The sequence below is a fragment of the Sycon ciliatum genome, chromosome 3 (assembly GCF_964019385.1).
Source record: "Sycon ciliatum chromosome 3, ocSycCili1.1, whole genome shotgun sequence".
NCBI lineage: Eukaryota > Metazoa > Porifera > Calcarea > Leucosolenida > Sycettidae > Sycon > Sycon ciliatum.
This window is the reverse complement of record NC_088645.1, coordinates 2,906,266-2,925,912: the sequence shown is the minus strand read 5'-3', so window position 1 is coordinate 2,925,912 and position 19,647 is coordinate 2,906,266.

Sequence of the window (19,647 nt, the reverse complement as noted above, 5' to 3'; positions counted from 1 at the left end):
AGTCTCCCTTGGACAGATGGTGACCATGGTCTGCCAGAGGCAATACCCCGAGCCAACTCGACACGCCTTTCGTGGATAAACTCTCCAGCCGACGAGCCAGGGCAGGGGACGCACTGCTCTTGATCGTGACGAAATCATTCTGCTCCCTCTGACGACGGTCATGCGCTAGCCGTGTCTTCTCGCTTAGGGCTGCCTGGCGAACATCCTCCGTGGAGCTATGGGTGTATTGATCATTCTGGTGTACAATCTCCTCCACCTGAAGGGCCGTTACAGCTCTCGACGCAGGGAGCTCTGCCGTACCCATTTGCTGAAAACACGGCAGGGCCATCCCCCCCAGTCGACAGGGCAGGCGGAGAAGGTTCAATTCTTCGGGTAGGAAGGAATCACGGCCCGCTAGAGCAGGTAGAAGCTCCTCTGTGATCACCTTGTCAAGGTCGGTAAGGCATTGTGCAGGGAAAGGTACTGTACGCAATAGGTAGGTCCACCTACCACGTAAACCATGAGATATTGCAGCATAGGCAGCATGTGGCTCCGTTTTTGCAATCTCTGTAAGCTTCTTCAGCTCTTCCTTCCACTTCGCCACCCGTTGCTGCACACTTTCCGCGACAGCCTCTTCCGATCCAATCTCGGAGCCGAGATAACGCAAGCTCCCCGTGACAATCCGGATCCCTGTCTCGGCAAACACTTGGCGTGCTTCCTGCTCCAGCTCTGGCTTGACAAGGAGCTGGGTCTTTTCGGAGTTCGTGAAGTATCCGTATCGCCGTCCAATTGCCTGCAGCTCGTCCCACCACAACCGGATCTGTCTCAGCCTACCTGCTCCGCTGGAATCATCCGCATACCAGCTCTGCCGGACTGATGTGTGCTGCTCCTGGAGACGAGTGATGATCGGTATGGTGGCAACTGCATAAAAGGCCATGGAGAGGGGGTCGCCCTGAGTGGTTCCCTCACTCGACTTGACTTCCCCTCCACCTGCAACAAATAAACGTGCAGCCGTTTGATAGGAGTTCATGATGACGCTGGAGAGGGCAGGACATAGCCGCTGGACATTGTGTAGCGCCGCTTCTCTGTTCAAGCTGTTAAATGCATTGCGAGCATCCACCAACAGCACTCCATCTGTCTCCTCGTCATTGTAAATCTGCTGCACCGCATGCACGGCCGCCTCTATCCCAGCTGGTTGGCCCGCACACTTCTGGATAAATCCGCAGGCTTTCTCAATATCCGGGGCTGCGACACGAAGTACCGCCTTAGCAACAATGCGCCTCAGCACCTCGCCAACCCCGATTGGGCGGACCCCAGGCTTCTTGTCCAGTGCAATTAGCCGACCAGCAAGAAATGGAATGAGGCCCTCCGATGGTATGACACGGGTCGCAAGCAAGCGGGCGCAATCAGCCATTGCTTCGCAAAGGCGTGTTGAGGCTCCTTTGTACGCCAAACACATGCGGCGCCAGGCAGCAGCATCCAGACCGGAAGGGCCAGCGGAGCCTTCTGTGTGCTCGGCGATAGACTTGAGGAGATCCGGGGTCAATGGGTCAAATCGAATGCCGTCCACCTCGGGGGGCTGTCCACTCAACAAGACTTCCGGGCTGGCAGCCAGCCTCTCTGGGTGCTTCTCCTGAAGAAGGTCCCTGACAGAGCTTCGGGTGCCGTCCTTTAGAGTGACCATGTCGTCTATTTTGAGCACTCCACTGTCATCATTCCCGCTATCCAATGAGCGCAGTGCATCGTGTACTCTTCCCTTCCTCATGTGTTCAGCAAACATGCGGGCTCTGTCACTCTCTCCTTGCCTCTTGCCACCCGGCCTAGAGCGAAACAAGGTGTCCTGCAGGCAACGGCCTTCCGCAAGCAGTGCATCCAAATCACCGCCCCGCCACAAAGCCATCCGCCTCTGAAGATGGTCAGCGTTAGCCTTAGCTTTGCTCTTACTGTGAGTCACCTGCAACATCAACGATGGCAAGACCGACAGATTATACATAGCACTCGCATCCAAATCACCGCCCCGCCACAAAGCCATCCGCCTCTGAAGATGGTCAGCGTTAGCCTTAGCTTTGCTCTTACTGTGAGTCACCTGCAACATCAACGATGGCAAGACCGACAGATTATACATAGCACTCGCATTGGTGCCTGCCGAGTCAACGAAACTGCGAAGTTGTGCGGCAATGAGGTTGACAAAATCCTTTCCAACGGACCCTGTTGGAATCTTGAAAAATCTCTTCCTCCAATGTACAACCTCGTCAAACGCAGAACTGATTGCTGGGCTGGGCGGATCTAGCCGAGGTGCAGGTCCCGACGGGCCGGACTGGCTAGAATGGTTGGAGGAAACTCTCTCCGGAGGTGGATCGGGCACAGAGTTAGCCTGACTCCCCAGCAAATCAACTGAAGGTGCCGTAGCCACTAGCGGTGGCATGTCCTGGCTTGGTGTTGACGCTGGCGAAGACGCTGGTGCTGACGAAGATGAAATTGCATGTACTCCATAGCGCTGTGTTTGCGGCTCAGAATTTTCACTGCTGGGGTACACTCTCCTCAGCCATGCAGGGGGCTGATTGTGCCAGTCAGCACCTCGGTCATGGTCGCTAGTCACACCATGACCATGACTGGCAGGCTGAAGCGCTGAGCTATCACCACCCAGACTATCAGGTCGGCTGTTAATAATAGCGCCGACATTAGCGCTGCCACTCAGACCATCGCTCTGGCTGTAGGAAGAGCCAGCTCCGAAACCAGGAGGGGCAGCGACACCTCTTGTCCTGTTTCGACACGTTGATGGAACGTTGCGACTTGGATAGCAATCCACACATGGGTTGTTAGAAATCTTGCACGCACATCTCTGGCACTTCCCTGTTAGTTGACACTGACAGCAAGGCATTACTGCTACAGGAGACGCCAGCTGGAGTAGGGATGCCGGCACGTCATACAGGCGCGAAGACTGGTGATTTCGCTCAGACCTGGACGCCAGAAGCTGGTGAGACTCTGCTAACACAAAGTATGAACAGAAACCAAAGAAAAAAGAGAACAAAACCCAACACAACACGGGAAAACAACAGCAGAGTAGCGATCTCATCCGAGTCTTCTTCTCCAGCTTCTCCAGCTTCTCCTCCAGCCTCCAAGCAAATCCAGCACACCGTCAGAGCTCCAGAACGCCCAACCGACTCCCAACCGATGATCTGCTACACTACAAGTGGTACATCGGGATGCAGATCACGACAATGATGAAACAGTGGGGCAGTGAGATGGTGATATGGTGAAACAGCGAGGCAGTGAGATGGTGATATGGTGAAACAGTGACCCATTGAGATGGTGATATGGTGAAACAGCGAGGCAGTGAGATGGTGATATGGTGAAACAGTGACCCATTGAGATGGTGATATGGTGAAACAGCGAGGCAGTGAGATGGTGATATGGTGAAACAGTGACCCATTGAGATGGTGATATGGCGAAACAGCGAGGCAGTGAGATGGTGATATGGTGAAACAGCGAGGTAGTGAGATGGTGATATGGTGAAACAGCGAGGCAGTGAGATGGTGATATGGTGAAACAGCGAGGCAGTGCGATGATGATAATCAGCGAGGCGGTGAAATGGTGATATGGTGAAACAGCGAGGCAGTGCGGTGATGATATGGTGAAACAGCGAGGCAGTGAGATGGTGATATGGTGAAACAGCGAGGCAGTGAGGTGGTGATATGGTGAAACAGCGAGGCAGTGAGATGGTGATATGGTGAAACAGCGATCCCGTGAGGTGGTGATATGGTGAGACAGCGAGGCAGTGAGATGGTGATATGGTAAAACAGCGAGGCAGTGAGATGGTGATATGGTGAAACAGCGAGGCAGTGCGATGATGATATGGTGAAACAGCGAGGCGGTGAGATGGTGATATGGTGAAACAGCGAGGCAGTGAGATGGTGATATGGTGAAACAGCGAGGCAGTGAGATGGTGATATGGTGAAACAGCGAGGCGGTGAGGTGGTGATATGGTGAAACAGCGAGGCAGTGAGATGGTGATATGGTGAAAAAGCGAGGCAGTGCGATGGTGATATGGTGAAGCAGTGACATAGCGAGGTGGTGTATTCAAACAAACGAGTTGAGGCTTCCTGTATCAACTTCATACCGACTTTTGCGGTAGTTTTCATTCCCAATTTTCTAACATGAATTGCAAATCTGCAAGAAAACACCACTCTTTGTGCTAACTACACTGTGTTTGGGTGAATACACCTGTCATCAGTTGAGTTCCAGGATCACTGACACTGTACACATGATGTAGTGCTCTTTGAGACTTAACACTACTAGGGTCTAGGCGTAGACACTAAATGTAATAACACACAGTGACAGGTCTCAGTGTCACTTCATTTCTACTCTCACAATCACCTACTGAGTATTGTGAGCACCAGACAGCAGCGTTAGTCAGTATCGCTCCCTGGCGACAGACTTGTCACTTGACTGACTAGGACTAAATCTGTTGTACACAAGATCTCTATCTATCTGTCTCAAATCTCTCTCTCTCACTCTCTCTCTCCTCCTTCACCCTCTCTTCTCCCTCTTTCTCGTTCTCCCTCTCTCTCGTTCTCCCTCTCTCTCGTTCTCCCTCTCTCTCTCTCGTTCTCCCTCTTTCACTCTCCCTTTCACTCTCTCGCGCGCGCACACACACACACACACACACACACACACACACACACACACACACACACACACACCTTGACCTTTTGACGCCCATCGCCGGAGGCGATGAAAGCAATACTACGGCAGAAGCCATACCAACTTGTGCTGGGATTGCACCATTCAACAGCTTGCAAGGCTGAAGAATTGACCGTCACTATTCAGCCTGGTCTATACCATACAGCTATTTGAAGTGACTTTTTCTGGTCAGTGAATCCCTATTTTTGGTCTTTTCATTTTTTTTCCCGCACACACATCACACCACATACTCTGGCATGCACTGGCTGTTGGTAACCACCCAGGAGAATGAAAGAAAAGTCAGGAAGAGTATGAGAAAGAGAAGAAAGATGTGTGTGACCATAATGGTCGGGAATCGAACCCGCAACCTATCGATTCGAAATCGCTGCACATACCACTGCACCATATGGGACACGTGCACGCGCACACACACACATACACACACACAACCACACACACACACACTCACTCACACACACACACGCGCGCACGCGCGTATACTAATTATTATGATGCACACAAACATGGAGTCAAGGCGAAGTGGTTACTACGATTGGAATTGATCAAGCAATGGCCAGGCCAGTTCAGGATGATAAGCAACATGACTCTCATATTCCATTTTATGTTCCACTACGCTCTATGTGACATTATAGTTACCGTTGCCAGCTGCAAAGACACGACAACACGTGAGCACTGGCTATCCAATATAGAGTTCTGTAACAGAAATCTGAATTGGACTCTCAGGTACGAGAAAGCACACACACACACACACACACACACACACACACCACACACACACACACACACCTGTCCTGTACCGTAGAGCCACTGCCACAGGGGTTGTTGTAAACCACCAGTTCTCAATTGGGAAAGGCCTTCGCGCTTATGGCATTGTATTCGTCGCAATGTTGTCTTTCGACTCCGCCGTACCGCTGATGTTGCTGCATGGCATACGCTATATGCGCTGTGTGTGTTTTGCTGTATACGCTGTTATGTCCAGTTTTATATGCGTATGTTTTTGCATGTACGCTGTTTTTGCATGCTATAAATAGCTGGTGTTATTAGTGTTCATTGTTAATTATCAGATGAAGTGAAATATACTGTGTAAAGGAAAAGAGTTGTCCTCGTGCCGTGTGGTCGTACGATCCTGACAATTTAGAGAATCTTAGAGGGTTCATAACATTTGGCGACCACGCCAGGATAGGAGCGAGCATGGCAGAGGAACTATGGAACAATTTGGAAGCCAGCTTTATCGACAATGGAGAGCGGTTAGGATTAGAAGGCGAGTTGTTGAAGGTACATGTGGAGCAGAGGCTCCAACAGTACGCGGAGCGTGAGGAGCGCAGTGCCAGACGGCGAGAGGAGGCGCTCCGCACCGAGTTTGGCAAAACACTAAAGGAGATTAACGAGCGCATCGCCAATGCGCAGGAGGGTGAGGGTAAAGCCACGATGGGAGGTACAGAGGAATCTCCCAGTCACAGCGGTGGGCGTCAACCGGTGATGAAAATCCCCTCATATGATGGAACGCAGCCATTGGAGCGTTATCTTGACCTGTTTGAGGACATCTGTTCCAAGAACGAGTTCGAAGAAAGCGAATGGCTGCTGCGACTGCGCATTGCGCTAGCGGGTAGCAAAGCGGAGAGGATATGTATTGGATGCAATAATTACGAGGAAGCAAAACGAGAGTTGCTTGCCTCGCTCGGAAAGACTCCGGATAAAGCGTGGAAGACATTGCTGACAGGCAAGCAGCGGTCAGATGAGTCGTTTCATCAATACGTTGTCCGTGTTTGCCGAGAGGTAGAGGTGTGGGCCACACTCGCTATGACAGAAGATGGTGAGGTGGACACCAAGTATAGCGCCGATATAGGAAAAATGTCCCCGGTGCTGCAAGCAATGGCAAAGCAGGTAATCTTGGAGCAATGCGGACCTGAGATGAAGACGTACCTGGTCGAACGGCAGTGCTGCGGGATGTCACTGCGCCAGGTACAGGAGCACGGCGCGTCTTACCAGGTCGCGCACGGACGACAGGGTGATACTGCCAGGAAGCCAGTAGAACGATCCGTGCCAAGGCCCACGGCGTCGGCACAGTGCATGGCGATATCGGTCGCAGATGCAGAGAAGCAGCTAAAGTCGCTGCCACAGGAAGGGAGAAAGGGTTTTCTGCAGCGAGAGAGACTCTGCTGGAACTGCCTTAAGTATGGCCATATGGCCAGAGAATGTCGGTCAGGCTCGAGATGCACGAAATGCCAGAGGAAACACCACCTGCTAATACATGATGTGTTGGATAGAGCAGGTTACAGCCGGGAGAAACCGACTGAGATAGGTACGGAGAAGAATGTTGGGTCGTGCTGTCTACACTCGCCAAGTGTGCGGCTGATGACCGGAGTGGCACGAGTTGAGGGAAGAACTCGAAACGCGAAGGTTCGCGTGTTCCTGGACTCGGGTGCTGAGGCGTCATTCGTGACTGCAGCGTTGGTGTCAGCAATCGATGCAGAACACGTTGGGGTTGAAAATGTAGAGGTGAAGCCGTTCGGCGCGGAACCAACACAACAGCGCATGGATAAGTACGCCATCACGATCCAGGGTAGCTCCGCTAGCATTCGGGTACGCGCGTTCGTGAAACCAACGCTTGAGCTGGACCTGAAGTGCGCAAGTCCGCAGACCATTGCGCAGTGGCACAGTTGGGGAGTAGAGCTGAGTGACAAGCCTCAACAAGGGACATCAGACGAAATACATATGCTGATTGGTGCAAACTATATCAACGCGGTACTGCACAGCAAGAAGGAAGTTAATGGTGAGACGGTGTGGAACACAGAGATAGGTAATGTATTATCTGGTCCAGCATCTGCACCAAGTCGTAACAGTCAGCTGGTGACCGTGTCATGTGTCACAGCCCACATCGACAAACTATGGCAGTTGGATGAACCTCCAGAACAACATCAGCACCTGCCATCTTTCCCGCTATGTCGCCAGGGCAGCGGGTACCAAGTGGGTCTCTTGTGGCGAAATGAGCGTCGCCCAACGGATAACTATGCTCAAGCTAGAGTCACCGCAACGCGGCTTCTTGAAAAGCTGAAGAGGAATGGGAAGCGTGCGCTCTATGATGATGTGCTGATCAGGGAGTACCGCGAGCTTGGAGCAATTGAGCTGGAGCCATGTGAGAGCGATGCCGGGTACTATGTACCGCATCATGGTGTATTCCGCGAGCACGCTGCAACCACGAAGTTAAGAGTGGTGTTCAATGCCTCGGCGACGGCGCCAGATGGCAAGTCGTTGAACGACATGGTTGACCCTGGACCGTCGCTATTGCCGAGTCTCGCAGGTATGCTATTACGGTTCCGTGAATATAAGAGCGCGCTGCAAGCGGACATCCGCAAGGCTTTCTTCATGGTCGCGGTTAATCCCGAAGACCGTCCGTACCTGCGTTTCTTGTGGCCCGGTCGAAGCGACAGCGATGAACTGTTAACCTGGAGGCTAACGAAACTGCCATTTGGCGTAAACTGCTCGCCATACATGCTTACTGCGGTGATTCAGCATCACTTGAAGGAGCTACGGGCGTTGTCTGCACCCAAAGAGCGAGATCGTATTGATCTCTTGCTCACGAGTTTCTACGTTGACGATTTGGTCTCTAGTGTCTCAAATGCCTCGGAAGCTAAGGAGATGCATGAGTTCAGCGTGCGTGTGCTTACGGATGCTGGCATGGAGTTACGCAAGTGGCGAGGCAACGAAATCCCGTGCGATCCAGAGGCCGGAGATAAAGTTCTCAGTCTGAAATGGAAAAGCAGTGATGACTTGCTCAGCATAGCAGCGCTAGGCGAGTCCGATAGGCCGTCTGTTTGGACCCGGCGATCCCTCCTCAAGTGTGTTGCGTCAGTGTTTGATCCGCTAGGTCTAGCAGCACCGGCAGTTGTGCCCGGAAAGATACAGCTTTTTTAAAATAGAACACAGAGGCAAGTAATTATTTGATTCTGATGGCAGTGTTTGGGCAACTTGTTCTCTTCACCGTCTGTGTCAATAATTTATTTAGGATGATCATGAGGACTAGGAGTAGTTGTTGTTGTTTGTTCTTTCAACCAGCATATTCCCAGACATGTAGTCATGTATGTGATCTAGTCCAGGATTACAGCTAGTCACACATGCTCAAGTGAAAAATTCAAAGAAGATAACCTAATGTTAAATATTCAGAAAACACAATATATTACAGTAACTAAAGCCGACTCCTCTTGGCGATCTGTCAAGCTGCTTGGCTCTTTGTTGGGGTCCGCAGAGGATATTCAGACAAGAATAGGTGCTGCGAATAAAGCGTTCGGCTCCATTTCGTGGAAGCGTCATAAACTGAGCTCCAGACTTTGTATGTTCTCTGCCCTCAATTTGCCTATCCTGTTGTATAACTGCGGACTGTGGGCCCTGACACAGCAACTCAGTAATCGGCTGGACGCATGGCACCGCAGAAAATTGCGGTACCTGCTTGGTGTGGTGTACCCTCACCACATGTCGAATGCCAAGGTGTACGCCTCAACGCGACAAGGCCCAGTCAGCACCACCTGTCGCAGACGTCGGCTGCTCTGGCTGGGCCATGTTGTTCGCGAAGGACGTAACTCAGCGTCCTACCAAGCACTGGAGATGGCAATTAATACCCGGGACATCAAGCGCCCACGTGGCCGACCCCATCTCAGATGGATTGACAATATTAAAAGTGATCTAAAGCACGCCAATATTGATATTTCTGACTGTTTTGAACTGGCTCTAGACAAGAAAGAATGGCTGATGCATGTGGAAAATGTGCTGCGCTTGCGTAGTTGTTCTTACTGCGATACGTTCTAACAATAATGAGATGCCTTTTGTCGGCTCTTCTGCCTGGATTTCGTTGACAGATGCGTTAAGCCCATGGATCCTTCCATGAGTGACATGCGAACTGTAACTATTATTATTATACACATGCTTTACGTCCTGTTCTTCTAACGCACCACACAACACAATCACGTGATGGCGCTTTGTCAGCTTGCACGACTGACAATCATACATGTATATGGACTGAGTGCGTGAAAACACTTTGACGTCATGTTTCCATGGTTATGGGTATCAGGTGAAGGGACTGTACATTGTATACTATCCTTGCTATAGACTAGTACTAGTACCTCTGCTCAGCGGCCTCTGCCTGGGCACTTACACGTCACGTGACTGTAGGAGCACAGCATGACTACATGATTGTTGTCTACGCATTTCCCAAATCTGCACAATTCTGTCGCCTAATCGGCTTTTTGAACGGCTAAGAAAATGTCCAAATTCGGCCATATTATGAGCCCCAAAGTCAGAATTCGGCTCAAAGCAGTAGTTGAAGTCACCTCTCGCAGTGTGAATGTAAATGTACGTTTACACGCACTCTCTACAGGCTCTAGAACATACATTTTCGGCGAATTCAGGGCGAAATTGGTAAATTCGGTGCAATTGTCGGCGATTTATTGACAGCCATTGATTTCGGCGTCTTTTCCTGCTGACTGTTTTCGGAAATGCCCTAAAGTCGCTGTCACCTTTAGCAGATATTCATCATAATGCCTACAGAAATTGTATTTGCATGCTGTTTAGGTCCTAACCTGGTACCCTCTGTTTCTCAATCATGGTCTTAGACCATCCCACTATGCCTGCCTGAGGGTACCAGGTTCAAGTCCTGCTTGGAAGCGGAAGGATTTTTTCCAGCCGTGCTGCGACCCACAGTTAATTGGGAACTCGTGGCCTGGCACGAGGGAAACATGGATGCAGTGAATGGGATTTCGGTCTTTGACCACTTGGTGGTGGGTCTGATCTACTCACCTCCCACCGCTTAGGAGCTGCATCTGCGCCTTGATCCAAGAGGGTGGTGGCGTTCCTGCGGATGCGGGAAACTGGGCCTTTGGCCGAGTCTCACGCGAACCGTGATTTTTTTTTAGACCCTAAAACATGGATTCTCGGCGAATCCAGTGCGGAAAAGCTGCAAAAAGATCGGTGTTTACTTCAAACGTATACAAAAGAGAAAGACCATGGAACTACAAGTTGCGCTATACTGTCCACTACCTAGGCATGGGCGGGTAATGCTAGTTATTTGCTGCGATAATGGTAAAGGCGCGCGCGTGTATGTGTGTGTGTGTGTGTGGTGTCACTGTGTGTGTGTGTGTATGTGTGTGTGTGTGTGTGTGTGCGTGTGTGTGACGAAAGTGCTCCGTGAATAGGGTCCAGCGGATAATGCCGCCATTATATTCGGCATTATACAACTATCCGAGCACCAGAGCATTAGAAAGGAACAAAACGAGCATTATGTGAGGGTTGAGCGGCATAACGAGTTTCATAGTGGATAATATCGGGAAATCCCAGGTTTTTGGCAACAATCGGCTACAATCATGATCATGAGATGTTGTCTGATGATTGGTTTTTGCCATAAAACTCTGGGTGACAACGAAACAGCCCTACTGTACTCCTTTTGTGTACCTCTTGCTAGGGTCCAGCTGATTCTGCCGGCAGAAAAATTGGCAGAATTCGGTACTTTTTCTGGTAAGTTTCATACATGTTTGGTATGTGAATAAAGAAATGGAGCAGAATTCGAGGAATTGCCCGCCATAAGGTTTGTATGGTTCTGCAAATTTTACTGCTTTTCGAGCAGAATCTGCCACGTTTTCGAGCAGAATCCGCCGGTCTCTTCCTCTTGCGTACTACGCTCCGCCCATTCCGGGCATCCGAGCACTATGCATTGTACCGGCGCATGACGTTGTGATTGTGTACACACGTAACACCTTTAGCACTACGCTACATAACTATTGCTACATAAAAAAACTTATGATTGTAGCGATGTGGTCAGGTAAATGTATACAAGCCATTTGTGAAGCATGCCCAACCGAGGCCGAGGCAGTTCAAGTGACACAAATCCGGAGAAATTATTTACGAGGTTTCTTTTACTTTTAGAATAATGGAGAGCTATGGAGGAGACATACGCGAAGTGAATATCAAACAGACGAAGAAGAGTTTTCTAGTTGTGCCAGAGGCTCTGGCGATAGCATCTCTAGCGATACTGAAGTAAACACTGATGCATTGCTAAATTTGGACCAGGATGAAGGAGTGGCTATAAACAGAAAGAGCTCGTTTCAAATGAACTGCCTTTGTCGAGTCCAGATCAGGAGGCTCGAAAAGAACTAGAATTTCTCATGGACTCTGACAGTACCAAGTCAATGGCTCAGCAGCGCCTGTCTTACTTTCCTGATGAAGCACGTACAGTTAGTTGTGGACGTGTCGTGAGAGATAAGGTGGCAACTTCAGATGCAGGTCGACGATATGCATAATTTCCTGGAAGTTTGACAATGTGCAGACTTTCTTCCATTATTGTCCCAAACCTAGAGCATTATATCCCTTGCTGAAGCATTATAATCAGCATTAAAAGGCAGTTTTTGGAGCATTATGGTTAGCATTATACGAACATTTTCGGAGCATTATCCGCTGGACCCTATCCGTGAACAGTTGTCATTGACATTGTGTTACTGTATTTGTCACACAGAACAACAAGGTGCAAGGCTGGTGTTAGGTATATGCGGATAATGCCGGCAGAAAAATTGGCAGAATTCGGTACTTTTTCTGGTAAGTTTCATGCATGTTTGGTATGTGGATAAAGAAATGGAGCAGAATTCGAAGAATTGCCCGCCATAAGGTTTGTATGGTTCTGCCAATTTCACTGCTTTTCGAGCAGAATCTGCCACCTTTTCGAGCATACTCCGCACACCCCTAGCGGGTGTACAGGTATGTGTACATTGAACAACATTGCCATGGTAACATGGTCACTGTTGTTGGGTTTTTTGTTTAGAACATCAACCCCCTCTTTGACGAGCAAAAACAAAGTGATACAGCTTGTGTTGATGTTTAGCAAAAGAGGAACAGAAGAAAACTGAGCCAAAATATACTGTGCTGGGAAACAGGCCCCAGGCAGTCCATGCGCCAAGACCGAAAAAGTCGTCTAAAAGTTGTACTTTTTTATGCAGATTAGCCACTTTTCCGAGCTGAATATATTCAAATCTTCGTCGAAAAATTGTCAAGAAAATGTTAGATGTCTCGAGTCGTTTGCAATTTTCTCTCCATCAGTGCTTGTTTGCGGAAGTTTTGCTTTCCGGACACCTTGATTGGGCCTTTGACCTTATGGATGTCAGTTGTAGTGGTCGTTACTCATTGTCTCGACGTCGCTGGGAGTGTTCTTGTGGGAGCTGTCAAATATTCGTAAAAATCAGGCAAGTGGCAAAGAAAAATTCGCCAAATTTTTGGGCAAGATAGTATGTAGACATCGATGCTTTCCTTTGACTCTCCACCGATGTGGAAACACTTCCAGAAGCGTTCATCGGTGTCCGGTTCTTGATGGGGTCGTGGTGGCCTCCTCGGTTTGGAACAAAACAAAATCAATGCATTGTCTGTTGTCACCAGTGGGAGACGTATTACATGGCAAAGAAACGCACCAGCACCCGTATTCACTCTTGAGGGGCCTGAGATAGAAGCCCACATCATCTTCGTTCAAATGACAAAGTTCTAACCAGGGTCTGCAGACCGTAATTTCAATGTCATTTTTTGGTCCCTTAACAAAATCAATGCATTGTCTGTTGTCACCAGTGGGAGACGTATTACATGGCAAAGAAACGCACCAGCACCCGTATTCACTCTTGAGGGGCCTGAGATAGAAGCCCACATCATCTTCGTTCAAATGACAAAGTTCTAACCAGGGTCTGCAGACCGTAATTTCAATGTCATTTTTTGGTCCCTTAAAAAAATGGCCTAGCCAACAGCCTGTATGTAGTTCATGAAGCATTGGCGTGTTCTTCGGGTTTGCAATCATGTTATATTACTCATGACCTTCTCTTGTAAGATTCGTGCGAAACTGAAAGTTGTAATGTACTCTCAGGACAGCTTGAAGTAGGTTTCAATTCTCGGTGAAGGGCAAAGGTCTTAAACCGTCATTGTGAATGTCAATGGGAATATGATCCAAGAGTCCACAACCCCAAGGGAAATGTATGATGGACTCTTAGTATGATCTGTGCGCAAAGAACTGCAGTTGAGTCATTGTTTTAGCAATATGTGTGCGTTCTGAGTTATAGCACATTCTTAGACTCTTATTGTGCTGGAGTGTGCACTTTATAACACGTGTACATGTATAACAAAAGCTGAATTATACAACGGTAGAAAATGATATGCCCCGTTCTCAGCTTTGGTTTCTGGCGTTCTGTTAATTATTAGTATTTCAGGCTGCGTGTTCTTGGGCTCCGTGTTCTTTAAAGGGGAAGTATACCCTAAAATCAAATTTTCACCAGTTGTAGTCTTCGGGGTGCTGAGTCGAATGGTTCTTGGCCCGAGGAAGCTGAGACACTCCCTTCCTCCTTTATTCCCAATCGAACTCGCGCACTTCCACCGAAACTGGGTGACTGCGCCCTACTAGATAGGGATTTGTATGGAAAAATCACTAAAAACGCCGTTTCGTTCTTATAAAAGTGCGGATGACCGCGATTGGTGTAGTCTTTTGGCCGCTGAGTCGACTGGTTTTGGTCCGAAAAGGCTGCGATGCAGCGTTTGGCCCTTATTCCCAATCGAACACGGTTGAGTAAGCGGTCACGTGCTCACTTACAGCCTGTTTGGGCCCGTTTATGTCACTCGAGTTGAACCTTTGAACCAGGGAGTCGCAAAAGCCTCTTACGACTCCTTGCTTTGAACCTTTGAGTTGAACCTTGATGTGAAAATTGTAGCCTGCAGGCACGGTGACCAGGCGGCTGGTGTACGCATGACCACGTGACCGCTTACTCAACCGTGTTCGATTGGGAATAAGGGCCAAACGCTGCGATCTTTCTGGACCAAAACCAGTCGACTCAGCGGCCAAAATACGACAACATATGGACCAACTGTGGTCATCCGTGCTTTTATAAGAACAAAACGGCGTTTTAGTGACTTGTTCCATACAAATCCCTATCTAGTAGGGCACAGGCACCCAGTTTCGGTGGAAGTGCGCGAGTTCGATTGGGAATAAAGGAGGAAAAGAGTGTCTCAGTGTCCTCGGACCAAGACCATTCGGCTCAGCACCCCGAAGATTACAACTGGTGAAAATTTGATTTTAGGGTATACTTCCCCTTTAAGCCTAAAATCAAATTTTCACCAGTTGTAGTCTTCGAGGTGCTGAGTCCAATGGTCTTGGTCCGAGGAAGCTCAGACGCTCCCTTCCTCCTTTATTCCCAATCGAACTCGCGCACTTCTACCGAAACTGGGTGACTGCGCCCTACTAGATGGGGATTTGTATGCGAAATGTCACTAAAAGCGCCATTTCGTTCCTATAAAAGCACGACGGACCGTGATTGGCCCATATGTTGTAGACTGGTTTTGGTCCGAAGGCAGCGATGTAGCGTTCCTCCTTTATTCCCAATCGAACATGGCTGAACAAGCGGTCACGTGCTTGTGCGTACACCAGTCACCTGGTCACCGCGCCAGCAGGCAACAATTTTCACACCAAGGTTCAACTCAAAGGTTCAACTCGAGTGACAGAAACTCGCTCAAACATGCTGTAAGTTGTAGCCTGCAGGCATGGTGACCAAGTGACTGGTGTACGCACGAGCACGTGACCACTTGTTCAGCCATGTTCGATTGGGAATAAAGGAGGAACGCTGCATCGCAGCCTTTTCGGACCAAAACCAGTCGACTCAGCATCCAAAAGACTACAACATATGAGCCAATCACGGTCCGTCGTACTTTTATAAGAACGAAATGGCGCTTTTAGTGACATTTCGCATACAAATCCCCATCTAGTAGGGCGCAGTCACCCATTTTCGGTGGAAGTGCGCGAGTTCGATTGGGAATAAAGAAGGAAGGGAGCGTCTCAGCTTCCTCGGACCAAGACCATTCGACTCAGCACCCCGAAGACTACAACTGGTGAACATTTTGATTTTAGGCTTAACTTCCCCTTTGACGTGGCTCTACTGTACGTGTACCGTAAAGTACCGTTGATCCGCCCCCACGCCATGTCGCTTCCCAGCTGGGTTTTCGGCAGGGGGCGGGAATTAGATCAAGGCTGTCAAGTGCAGTACGATGTACAACAACGTAGAAGTTCAGACTCGATGCGCTGGATTGTGCACATTTTGATCCTGGATTGGCAAGTATTGTGTACAGCAGTGCATGCGTCGGCTCAACATCGTATTTCGTTGTATACGCCGAAGTCGCTTCACAAGGAGAACATCGACAGGGGGCGGGAATTAGAGAGGGGGCGGATCAACGGTACTTTACGGTACATGTAATGTAAAGAACTTGGTGTGCCCCCCCCCCCCCGTCAATTTCTACCTGTAAACAACTTGAGCACATACACCGGAATACAGCGCTGAACCAATTTAATTATCACGACTATGCACATGGACCACATGATAGTACATTCGAGCGCAGGTATTCCGGGGAGGGGGGGGGGGGGAACTTTACATTATTTCACTTGCAAACACATTGCACGTTACGTGCGATTTCGATTCCTTCACTGTAGATCTACATAAGAAAAGGAACAAAACAGCCGAGCTGCAGCATGCATTCTTGATCAATAATCTGGCACACCCTGGTTTCAGTCAACCACATGGTAGCAGCTAAAAGTGCTTATAGCTGAGACACAGGCAGGAAGTGCTATATGTGTGCTTTCTTTTCCATCTCCTTCATCATGAGGAAACTCAATACAAGTGCAGACTGCCTCTTTTACGGCCAAAGAAACACAGTGTATGGTAAAGAAAGTGTCCTAAGGCCGAGAAAAGGAAATAGCTAAGTAATAGGAATGGTAAAGCTACTATATAAAAAAAGACTGAAACCGAACCCTTTAAACAACTTCCAGCTAGTATGTGACATACAAGTCAGTTAGGTTCAACACTATGTCAGTGGATGACAGGGCAGTGCCCAACTCCGATGCCAACCAGCCACATCATGGACAGACGCACCAATGAGATGATGGTTAGGGATAGTCAGAGGCGAAAGTTAACCACAACTTGGAAGAACGGAGAAATTGTGTACAGCTACAAACAGGATCCGGGAACACAAGCTTTCGGTCAAAGGGAATGAATTCTACACGAGCATCTTGAGAAAAGCACTTGTGTCATTCCCCATACTTCACAGTCTAGCCAGCACCAGCATTTACACACTGAATGTCGGCATAAGATAGAGTGACCAAATTAAGACAACATCACCAGGCCTGGCCATCAAACAGAAGACTGTTGTCGAGAGCCACCTGGATCTGTATGCAGTGACCATGACCATGATACTCGATAGGCACTTGGATACCCATATGTGCACAGAATATGATTGGAAAAACCTCAACCAAGACAGCGGCACTGAAAATCTGTCTCCAGTGGCTTGTTCAAACACGGCTACGAATCCCACCAGACCAAACTTACACAATCCACTACAAACGAGCTGTAAATGGTCAGCGTGCTGTGTTCGAAACGCTCGACCACGTTCCTCGGCAAAGGACACCACGGGTGTGCACGTACTCTTAACCAGTTCAGCCGTGCATGGGATGTGACAGTATTGCCTGTGACCGAACAGCTTGAAAAAGAACGAGACAATCCCTCTAGTCACTGCATATCGCCCATTTCACAAGGCATATCCTTGGCCTGAGAGTACACCATGACGATTGTTCCTTCATTTCTCTGACCAGTTGGGCCCACACTTGAGGTCCATAATCAAGATGGAGAGCAGCCAGCTTGCTCTATGAACGCATGCGACAATATTCAGTAGACGGCATAATCCTGACTCCTGCATGGACAAAAACAAAATGAAAAGCCACACCAAGTCATAAGCATCGTGATTAGTATACATGTAAACTACTACAATGTATTCTGAATGCAATTGAACCTCGGAACATAAGCCATACCCCTGGCAACTGCATACTCTCGGTGGAAACTAATTCAAACTATTACTTCACAAAACGGGGTTTCCAGTACGTTTTGAACTTAACATCCCTAACGAGTAATCTATAATGTAACGATTATGGAGTTGATTGTGAGGAATTATTGATCAATGACCGAGTAATCAGTATAATCGTTTCAGCCCTACTTGTACTTCATAGGTCAACCCAATCCCACGGGCCACGACACGCTGATACCACCATAATTATGCCATTTTTACAGGGTTTAATGCACAGCTTCCACATTTCATACTGGTAACACAACTACAAGCACATGCGCGCACCTCTATGTGAGACCAATCGACCTGCAAAAGTTACAAATACGGCAAAAGCGTGTGTATGCGCATGGGACATTACGATATGGTCCTCTTGTCAGGGTCTGTTCACTGTTATGCTGTCCTTTTTTTCTTGGCTTACGGGGCAGGAATGTCCCCGTTGTGTTGGTGATGTGCAAGCGGCGTGGGCCGGCTAAGAGTGCAGTGTGGAATGGTGGAGCGAGTTAATTCACCGAGAAACGATGAAGGTAATAATTGCGCCTGCCAAACACCATGAGACTCCAGAATATGTGTTTGTCTATGGAGTAAATAAGAGTGCATACATACTTATTTAATTCTACACACATTCCCATGACTACCATGCATGAACTGCGAAATCGGGTGAAGTGCCTCAATGGACATCGCTCTGAGCTACAATTTTGACCCTCGTTTGCACCTGATTTGAGAACGCGATCAGCCTTTTGAAGTGTATCTGTTCACATTCAAAACACCTATTAATATTTGTAACATCGTAGATAATTTTTCTCAAGTTTACGAGAAGAAAATCAGAAATCCATCAGCCATACTAGTTTTCGTGGTTCTCGTGCATTGGCAACTAGGGTATTAGGAAAAATTCGCCAAATTTTTGGGCAAGTTACTATCAAGACAATCTTTGCTTTATGAGCAGCCTAGGACAATGGACTATACATACCTGAGGTCTGGGTGGTGTCCGGTAGTTCTTTTTTGGTTCTCACGCCATCAAGTATTTCGGCATCCAAAAATCATAAATTCTGGAGGACGCAAAATTGAGAAAAGTGGCTCTCCTGCAACATGACGGACAAATCTCTGGCGTTCCGGCTTCCAGATTTTGTTTAGGGACTATCCTAGCCCTCAGCAGGCCAAGTTACAACAGCATTCATGAAAGTCTTCCATGCCAAATCGAAGACGATCAAAATGGTGATTCTGCTCAAAATTGGTCACAGAAAAGTCGAAAAAAGCGGCGTCGTCATCTTCATTTTGCATAAAGATTCGGGTGATTTTTGGCCCTTGGCGCATGGACTGCAGGGCAGCTGACACGGTCAAGGAAACAGGCCCCAGGTCAGCTGACACGGTCAAGGAAACAGGCCCCAGGTCAGCTGACACGGTCAAGGAAACAGGCCCCAGGTCAGCTGACACGGTCAAGGAAACAAAGCACATATTTATGTAGTATACGTATTAGATAAGACTTGTACTGTACAAACATGGTTTTTAGTTTTCCAGCATATTAATAACAAGGTGGTGGAGCACCGTGTTGGGAAGTAGTGCGTGTTTCCCAACACGGTGTTCCACCACATTGTATTATGCTGTCAAACTAAAAAGCGAGTTTTTTGTTTTGTTTTGTTTTTGTTTTTTACTAAGGCCACAGCTTCCAATCATGACATTTTTTAATTTATTTATTTATTTTATTGGGAACACAGCCCTACAAAGAGACATGTGGAGACAAACACAAGACAAAACACAGGGGATGTAGGGACGACGTGCCGATGTACAGGGAGCAACTCGACCGACCAGGGGTCTCGGCGTTAGCGTTGCAACCTGGCATCGAAAAAAAGGGGGGGTTGCATGGTCAGGTAGCAAAAATAATAATTTGGTGCGAGAAAGGGGCGCTAGTATTGCACCAAATAATATAAATACGTGTAATGACTAAACCAGAAGGGAAAATGAAGAAAGAGAACAATAATCACAACAAGCAAGTAGTAGTAGAGAGGTAAATACTAAATGGGTCTCAAATCTCAATATCGTCGTCACAGGTACTGTGTGGACCACAGCCATCTCTTTCGGATT